This window comes from Camellia sinensis, chromosome 3 (assembly GCF_055761805.1).
Source record: "Camellia sinensis isolate YWXY chromosome 3, ASM5576180v1, whole genome shotgun sequence".
NCBI classification, from domain to species: Eukaryota; Viridiplantae; Streptophyta; class Magnoliopsida; order Ericales; family Theaceae; genus Camellia; species Camellia sinensis.
In genome coordinates, this window is record NC_138963.1 from 96,681,062 (window position 1) to 96,691,827 (window position 10,766).

Sequence of the window (10,766 nt, forward strand, 5' to 3'; positions counted from 1 at the left end):
GTTCGCTCGAGCGGTGTTTTGGTCGCTCGAGCGGTCTTTGAGATCTCTTGGTGTTTTTACAGGTCCGCAAAACTTCTAGAAGTGGGGTATCTTCGCTTGAGCAGTGTTTCTTGCCCTCAAGCAGTTTTTACAGCTCTGAACTTCTGGGAGGGGGCCATTGTGTGCTCGAGCGGTGTTCTTGGTTGCTTGAGCGGTGTCACATATTGTGTCTAACGCTCGATCGGTGTTTTGATCGCTTGGGAGGTCTGTACATATATCAATTCAAGATAAGGGGTTTTTGAATCACTTTTTCATTTCCTCTCTCTATCTAAAACCTCCCAAACCCTAGTTTCTTCTCTCTCTCTCTCTCTCTCTCTCTCTCTCTCTCTCTCTCTCTCTCTCTCTCTCTCTCTAGTTCTTGCTTAAAACCTCAAATACTCCATCATCTATTGATTTCTCCATCACTGCTCCTTGGAGAAAAAGGTAGAGTTCGTCGAAAACTTCGTTCTAATTGGAGGGGTTTTCATTTTTAGCTCCATCAAAGTTTACTCTTGCTCTCTTCCTCCTCTACTTCTAAGGTAGGGATTTCTTCAACATTTGGTATGAATTTTACCCTAATTATTTGCTCATTGAAAGGATTTAGTGATTTGGGGGAATTTGGGTTAAACTTAGGGTTTCAATTTGAAATGTAAAAAAGGGGTTTTCAAATGGGTTCTTGAAAACAGTTATGCGGATGAGTTTATGGTTGAGATATGTTAAAATGTTGGAATTTCTTTGCTCGAATGTGATTTTGAAAGGTAAAGGAGGTTTGTTCTAAAATCATTGATTATTTGATTTATGGAAGAAAATGGGAAAAGATGTTGAAATTGAATGGAAGAAATGAATATGTATGTTGATAAAGAGGATGGAGTTGGATATATGTATCACTCCCGTTTTGAAATTGATGAGATTATATCTTTTGTTGAAAATTATCTATCAAATAGAAATATCTGTTTTAGGCTATTAGTGGAGGATAGTTTTGATTGTTGTAGAAATTGCATGAGGATTAGGTGAATTGAAACTAATTACTCATAAATCTTGCATTGAGCATTGTTTCATACTTAAACATTGAAAATGTGTTATTTTGAGAAAAATGGGTGAATACCTTGGTGAATCTGGTTAGGGGGGTGCGATTGTGGCTATTATGTTAGTATGTGTGTCCTTGGTGAAAGTCTAGAAACTCGCGCATTGTTTTCAAAATAAGATCTCAAATATGAAAGGCTAGATATCCAGTTAGTACCAGTAGAATGGCTTTAGTAGTGTTTGTATAGCCTACTGTCAGACACGTACCTAGAGATTCCCAGTGTTTTGTGTCCACGGCCTTGTATGCCTTGTTTTCTGATATAAAAGGATATTTTCATGAATTAATAAATAATCTAACATTTCTTTGTTTTGAGATGGAAATGTGAAACGTTTGACAAATGGCATGCATATGCATTCACCTCATGACTTCTTTAAGATTCATACATTGTGTTAAAGCATCTCTATTGGGTTTTGGCTCACCCTATGTGGAAAAAACTTTCAGGTGTTGATGATATGTCTCCACCAAGCACTTAGCTTGGGAGGACCGTAGAGTTGAAGGTTCATTTTTTGTTTCTTGTTGTAATTATTTTGTACAAGCCTTGGGCTTTAACTATATTGAGTAGAACTTAGTAGAACTCACTTTTGTTGTAACCAAGGATTGTCTTGGAAAGATGTAACCATTAGGGCATTAACTTAACTATATGACCTTTCACTTCAATTCACTCATATGTGGCATATGCTATAGATTCAGGATTTAAGATTTATAAATGTATTCTCGCATATGGCATCTTTTGTACAGTAAAAAGATATGAATGAAATGTTATTATTTCACATGTGATGTTACTATTGAATATCATGAAATGGATTGTTGTTATTATTATTTTTGGGAATGCGATATGAGTGTTGCATTTGGGAGTGTTATGTTTGGAAAAAATATACTAAGGAGTGTTTTTCGAGTGTTAGGTTTAAGTTTGATCCAAAAAAAAAAAAAGTAAGTGTAAGTGTTACGTTTGTACGGTAAAAGGATATGAATGAAAGGTTGTTATTTTGCATGTGATGTTACTATTGAATATCATGAGATAGATTGTTGTTATTATTATTTTTCGGGGCGTGACAGGAGTGTTGCGTTTGGGAGTGTTATGTTTGGAAAAAGTATATTAAGAAGTTTTTTTTGGAGTGTTAGGAAGTTTGATCCCAAAAAAAAAAAAGTGTAAGTGTTACGTTTGGAGTGTTACATTTTGAGTGACAGAAACATGATCCAAAAATTAGATCTAACTTCCCTAAGATAGCATCCCCTGATAAGGAAGGACAGAAACGTCCCAAATCATACCAAACTCAAAATAAGATCTCATGGTAAGGCTATCAAAACAAACAAGACCTATCGGTGTATTAGAAAATCCATGAGACTAGTTGGAGTAACTGATTCCCATATGGAACTTTCTGATAATTTTTCCTAAATTATAACTAATTATATTTTTATTACAATACCCCATACTTCCCCACTTTTAATAACAATAAAATTTTAAACATTTTTACAAAGTTTATAAAATACTCCCACATTTTAAAACAATATTATATATAAACATAAGATATAATATTGGGTTAGCATATACTGCGTAATAGGTGTAGGTGTCTTTCAAACTTAAACCTCACTTACTATTAACAGTTTCCCTTTGAAGAATCATAGCGACTTAGGTCTTGAACTAGAGTTTTTGGACTAAATGTTAACATGTCACACACACTTCACGGGTATTGGACAATGGTTTGTGAGTTAGTGTTTTTAATGATCATGCACTATGATTTTGATTCTCAGGGAAATTTTAGAGATTAACTCAAGTCCGACGGTAGTGGCTTCACGACATTCCCATTTAGTAGAATCCTTCAAGAGTATAGTGACGGAATGCACCTTGCAAGTGATTGTCTGCCTTGGATTTATTCAACATAAAACCTTTCCTAACTAATCAATCTTCCCAAAAGAGGTCCCTTAGGGATAGGTAGGAGAACAACTCTTATGGTGTCTCCTAAAATGTAAAGTGTTGAGATCAAGCCACCCTGTAAGAATTGTTTCTACCCATTAAACCTCCTTCATGAGGTTCCAAATTAGAGAGGTTGGGTTACTTCTTTAGGTGACTTTCTTAGGGCTTAAGCCCATACTCCTCAACAAATAAATATAGATGTAGCCTCAAAAGCAATAACTTCTCGAGTTAAATAATTTGAATTTGCCTCAAATTTGACTTCACAAGTCATAAATATTTTGGAGTTTTTCAAATTTCAAATTTATTTTATCATATTGGCTTCTCAAACCTAACTGTTGATCAACAATATTTGTCTTCATCTCATGGAGTATATTTCTATTAAACATTTTCCTTGTAGTACCACAATAAAACACTCTGTTGGCGCTATATATACTAGCTAATTAGGCATAGGTTTATATATATATATATATAGTGTTTGTTTAATTGAAGCAAAATATTATAGAATGATTATTTGAAAGAGGTTAAAGAATAATAATTTCATTCCAATTAACAGCCTTCGGTTTCATTTCAATTAATTAAATATATTTGAAATTATTATTATTTAAAATGTCTCATTTTTAGAAGTAAATGGAGTAAAAGATTAAATAAATTGAATCATTTAATATAGGATTCATCAAGCATATCATCAATTGAAAAAATCAAATTAATCAGATATACTTTGAATTGTTCAATTCATGTTATTTTTAAAAAATAAAAAGTCTTTTTATCTAACAATTAGAGAAAACAAGGTGAAATTATTCTTTTTATAAAATATCAAAAAAGTTATGGAAAATTCTATTTGCACACCATATAAACTCTTAGTACACACCACAGATGTTCGAATATAAATTTTAGAACGAATGTCAAATGTTTGGATTTAAATTATGAACATTTGACTTTTGTTTGAATATTTATATTCGAACACTATTTGTGGGCGACTTGCAGAGTTCTTTTTTTTCTTTCTTTTTCTTTTATTTTTTGGTGACTTTATGTTAGTGTTTGCTTTAATTGAAGAAAAATATAATAGAATGATTATTTGGCAGAGGTTAAAGAAGAATAATTTCATTCTAATTCATCAGCCTTCGGTTTCATTTCAATTAATTAATTATTATTTGAAATTATTATTATAAAAAAATCTTTGTTTTAGAAGTAAATAGAGTAAAAGATTAAACAAATTGAATCATTTATATTATAGGATTCGTTAAGTATAATCATCTATAAAAAAATCAAATTATGGGAAAGTCTATTTGCACATCATATAAACTCACCAAAAATAGTGTTTGTATATAAATTTTAGAAAAAAATGTCAAATGTTTGGCTTTAAAATTATGAATAAAAATAAATTATTCAAATATATTCCATTCAATTATTTATATTTGAAGAACTACTTTATGTTCGTAAATTTATTTTTAAATATTTGACTTTTGTTTGAATATTTATATCTGAACACTATTTATAATGTGTATTGAAAATTTATACTGTGTACAAATAGAATTACCCAAAAGTAATACCTTCATAAGTAATACCTCTAGAAAAGTAAAGTTGATTTTTCCAAAATAACCATCAAAACTCCACGGGAAAAATGGTAAAATGGAAAATTAAGAAACAAAGCAGCAAAATAGGAAATTAAAATAATCCAAACTACACGATTTTGTCTTGTAGTATGTAAGATATTTTAAGGGTAAAAGCCACCTGGAAGCATATAGGACCGTGAGCAGCAGCTTTTAGTAAATTACAAAATAGGACCTCAAGTGACTAATGAAGCAGGCACAGGATTGAGGGAAATTACGGTAAAAACAGGTCAAAAGACAAGCCATCCTCCCTCAAGCACTGCTTATGTATATATAGTGTCTTTTTTGTAACATAATCCATGGGTCTAAGGGAACTTTTGACCATAGTATCCAAAAATTTAGCAGCCTTGTCTTGTACTTGTAACCAACATAGTTTGCTTACGTCCTAACCCCACCTAGAACATGTTTTGATGCACAATTAGGCTTCTTAATCATCTTACATTTAATTGAATTCAAACTAAATCCAAATCATTCAATTCATTTGGAACCAATGAGCATTTTGAACTTTTCATACCAATTTTTCTATAAATACGCCACCTCTCTCTACATTTTTTTGCATCAAACAAATACACACACTATATTTTGGCTGAGAGGGAAAGAGGAGAGAAAATGAGGACTTTGGAGGAAGAGGAAGAAAACTGAGTAATCCTCGCACAACACCTTTCCTAGGCAAACAAGTAAGGCACAACGCAACATATTCTTTTCTTTTCTTCTCTTTTCTCTTCCAAATACATGATATTAGATGCTTAGAATATTATTTTCAGATGTGTACATATGGTATTCATGTGTTTAATTGAGACTTAAATTATCACTCTGCATGAGTTCTTCCTTAAAATGGAACAATGTTATCTTTTTCTATCCATTTCTCACATTATTTTCAAAGGCATACCTTCAATACAAAAATCTGAATTATTTATACACTATATAGCATGTTTTAATCATAAGAAAAGTGGAAAATTACTCATGGTTACTCCCTTTTTCTGTTACTCTTCCTATTTTAAGCTTTGTGTAAGAAAGACTGGTATTTTCAGCCCAATTTCAAAACAAAAACAAAAACTAGAAAAATGAATAAAAATCCTCAACCTCATTTTTATATCAAAATTTTCCTTAAAGTGTTAGGTTTCAAATAAAATTTGTTTTATCGAAAAAGAGTAAGTGGTTAAGAGAAAATCCGATTTTCGTAACAGTCAATGAATCTGGACAGTGCTAGAGTATTTCTTTAATAACTAAATATCTAGGAAAGCAATCCCATTTATGAAAGATAATTTAGAAACTAGATAAAATTCTCTACAATCCCTAGAAAGGTTGAGTTCGGGAAAAATCTGGAAATGTCTCTTAGATTGTGATCTTAAAAGTATATCTAATCTGAAAATATATTTTTGTTGATGATTTCATACTTTTAATTTCTTGAATATGCTTCTTATTTGTTGTTCAAGGTTGAGTATGACATCTACATATGCTTGTGGTTATATTACCTTAATCTCATGCCATGAATGTTAATTGTTGTGCATAAATAATTATTTCAATTGTTTGTGCTAACCTTATTTAAAGCAACTAAACTAACGGGAAACTTAAATAAGGGTGGTAATGGATTTTTGATCTCTTGAATAATTTTATAAGATAATGATTGTGATCACTTCAAGTATGGATTGATGGGACGTGTTCCATAATTGAAGGTTAAGTCTTGTGCAAGTGGTTGTTCGGAACCTTTGAATGGACCGGTTGCATTTAAAAGACCCTAGGTATTTATGATGGATAAGGTTGAAGGAGGTTATGGACGAGGTCCTTATTTTTACCTTTTCTTTTAAGGTCCTTCGTTGGCGCCAGGCATCGAGGGTAAGGTATGCAAAGCAACAAAAGATAGGGTATACCGAATAATCCGAATACAATTTTTGTGGTTGGGAGAATGAAATCTCTTTAGGGAATTTCTAGATTATTAAGATCTAACCTTGTGTAGACCGCCCCGAACTCTCTCTGCGCGCCTCTCCTTTCGGAGAGGGCGTGAATTGGGTTCTAGCTACTACAGTTCGGACTCCTATCATGGTTCTGAATCTAATCTCATAAAGTGCAATGTAAGACTGATAAATCACCAAAGAGTCCAAATTCGGCAAATTGTTTTGGAAAATCGATTTTAATCAAAAAGCGCCAAACATGGACTGCTTTGCCAGATTTCAGAGTCGCCACCTAAATATTTTATTTTGAGAAATTTAGGAAACCCTGACTCGTGCCTAAGGCCAAGTGTCCGTCATCACCAAAGTTGCCTCGGCTCGGGAACTTGGGTACAAGAGGGGAAGGTCCTGAAATGAGCACCCCCGCTCGCCCGATCAAAGATCGGCCTCTATTAAACATGATATATTGTTTTTGAAAACACATGCGTTCTTATTCCGGTTTATTGGCTAACTTACTATGTGATGCGCACAACACACAAGTATAGACTAAATAGCTCGATTTGGAACAAAACATCTCATGCTTGTTTTTTGAAAATGGTTTGAAGATGCTACTCGCAAGTAGGCTAAAACGCGGATTTGCCACCAAACAAGGTGGGCTTGAAATCAAGATTTTGCCACTTCTCAAAGTAGGCGTAAAACTTACATTTTGATGAATTGTTCTAATTCAAGTAATGAAGCATTCATCCACGGGCATTCATATAATTAATCATTTAAGCACATAGCCTCATGGCAAGCATGCTAAACATGGCAACCACTTACACTCATGCAAGGATGCTAAAGCGTAAACACTTACAGTGTACTCCAAGCCAAAACAAAAACCAATTAGAAATCAATGCATGATTCTAATTATACAAGATGCCTAATACAACACATGCAAAAATGCAACTAAAATAGGCTCGGCTAGCTAAGATAGCATATGAATGTAACACTTGATAACATACTCTGAAACACGTATTCAAGTAAGTGTATTGGAGTACAATGCAGTTTGAATGATGCGCCGAACCCGGTGCATGCAATACGAATGAATGATGCACGCATGCAAGCATAAGGATGCTAATAGAAATATGCCCTAAAACTAACCATTGAAAGCTGATAAGTAAAAGGGAGAAAGAAATGGGGTTAGAAGACATACACACACGCACGCATCCTTATTACAAAATTGTGCCCTCTCGACGGAGAGTCTGAATAAAAGCTAAGCTAATCTAAGCTAAGCTAAGCAACTAATCTAATAATCTAATTAAACTAATTATTACACAACCAAATTGAATAATAAGAAATCTACTTACTAATTATTACATCACTTCAACTAATTAACAAATTAGCTAATTAAATTACAAATTGAGGCTAACTAACAAGTAAACATTAAACTAAGCTGCTCCATCTCTGCTCGAAGAAGTAGAAGATGCATGCTCGGTTTCCGCCCCGAAAAGCTCTCCGGTTTGCCCTCATGAGGCTCTGTTTGCAGGGTGTCTTCAAGGACTTGCTGCTGAACCTTACCAAATCAAGGCTGGGGAGTGCAACAGTGGCCTACCGGTCATGAAAAGTGGCTGCCAGCCACCTGCCGGCCAAGAGTGGGCCTCTGCCGGCCAAGGATGGAAGGGTGCCGGCCATCAATGTGGCACTGCCGGCCACTGGTGTGCTGTGACACCATTCTGCAATAGAGCACAAAAACAGAGGAAATTGAGGGTCTTCCTAGGGCATGTATGTATTGTGCCACCCCATATCACCTCAAAACATCAAGGGAGAGGCATCATTGGATCCAAGACCATCAATCAAGCGTGCAATGCTTGATGGCCAAAGATCCAATCTTGTACACATTCAATGAATGCAATGCAAACAAGACTCTAAGACCATGGCCTTATCATGAGAGGTCAAAGGCAATGGAGACAAAGGGGATTGACTCACTTTCATCACTTTGAGTATGAAGTGGACCAATCCACCTCGTGTTCAACATAACGTCCGGTTGAACACGATGCAATGCACACAAACAACATGCTAATCTTGGCATGAAACGTAAGACTCTAACACACAAACAACGCATGCACAACATGTTAAAAGACTTAAGCGTCAAAACTAGCGAAGGATACAACACTAGGGCCATGCAATACAATGCTCAATGGACTGAACTAGCCCCAAACAGTCCTCATGCATGCCAAAACAGTGGCTGAAATGTGATGAAACTATGGCATAAAAGGCAAGAAATAGATGCCCATGCATTGGCTCATCAACAAGGTATGAGACACAACTCTTAAACACAATTGAAGAATGATATACGTGAGAGTATGGCAAGGCTATATGCTGTGAAATAACATGTTAAATGATGCCATATCACATAAACATCGCAAATAAGGCATGCTAGAGGGCTTAAAGCATAAGGCTAGCAAAGGGCTCTACACAAGAGGCATGCAATACATAGCACAAATGACCAAACCAACTATGGACAGACCTCAACCATGCCAAAACAAAGGCCAAAACATGCTGAAATGGCAGCCCATAAACTTAGACAAGCATGCATACATATTAGCGTATAAACAAGGCATAAGTCACATCTCTCAAAAGCATTGAAAGAGTAGAACATGTGAGAGTGTGACTATACTATGCACACTGAAATCAAGTAAGAAATGAGGCTAAGGCATGCAATCATCACATTCAAAGCATGCTAGCTATCTGAAATACAAAGCTAGTAAAGCCCAACTACACTATAGTTATACAAAGCTAAGCATATATGACCAAGACCACTTAAAACAGACCTCAAGCATGTTAAATCAGTGGCAAAAATGTGCTAGAGCAAAGCTAACACATGCTAGAATGATGAACTATAAGCATGAAGCATGTTAGGCCAATAAGCATGATTGCACTACAAGTACCAAAAGCATGCAAGAGGTGATCAAACCATGCCAAAACAGAGTTATGGCAGGTCCAAAAAGTCACAACAACATGCTCAAACTAAGCTTCAAAAGGGTAGAAACACATGCTCATTTGATAGGTCAATCAACACAAGCTAGCAAGATACAAAAGGGGAGGGACCACCCCCACCTATTTTGGGTCCCAAAACCTACTTTCCACCACTGAAATTCCTCTAGAATTCAGTGGTTAAAAGGCCAAAACAAGATGGTTTGAAAGGCTTTAAAAGAGAGCACAAAGCAAAGCAAAACAAGCCACAAAGGGGGTAGACCACCCCCAACTCAAACAAGGCCTCAAACAACTATCTTAAACACTTAAAAAAAAAGTTTTTGTAGTTGAAAGCTTGGCCTAAAACAACATACAAAGGTGGCCAAATGCTTAAGCAAAACAAAGCCTAAAAGGGGTTAGTCTCTTACCCTTGAAGAACTAAGGCAAGACGGCAACTTCAGCAACAAACTTGGACCAAAACCAATGCCAAAACCTCAAACAAGCTCCAATGGACTTCAGCTCCAAAATGAAGGTGCTTGAGTAGGTGTTTGTGTGCAAAAGTGTGAAGAAACAACACTTTAAGGCTCAATATATATATATATATATAGAGAGAGAGAGAACTCTAGAGAGAGAGAGAGATATTTTGTCTCTAAATGTTTTGAACCCCTTAGAAGGGGGAGGTGTAACAACCCTTGTCACTGTTTACCGAAAAACCACTGATTATTGCTAAACTGAGACTGATTGTGATTGGTACCTGAATTGATTGAAGTACTGAACTGACTGACTAAAATCTGGAACTGAATTGACTGAGTATATCTGTTTACTTGTACATTCATCTGTTTGACTGTTTGATTATCTATTTGTGTTTTATGTTTTAATTGCGAATTGAAGGCCTTATCGGCGGCCGAATCTGAAATTGATTGATGATTTGTGATCCTTAGAATTAATGTGATTTTATGGCATAATTAGTTAAAATGTGATTTGGTATGATTAAATTAGGTTAATTATTGATAAATTGCACAACTTAGACTTAATTACTATTTTGCCATCCTTAGTGGCCACTACCTAACACATATAGAGCCTTGTACACAATTAGACAAACTTTTCCTCAGCCTCATTTGAGCACAAAACCGATCTAGAGAGAGAGGGAGTGAGAGAATTGATGGGTTCTTGAGGGATTTGCTTGGAATCTTGAGGATATTGTAGAAAACTTGTAGCATTGAGCCTCCATACTTCTAATTCAAGACTTAGTTAAGGAAATTCAACCTCACATTGTTGTGTTCAAGTTGATTCTTGCA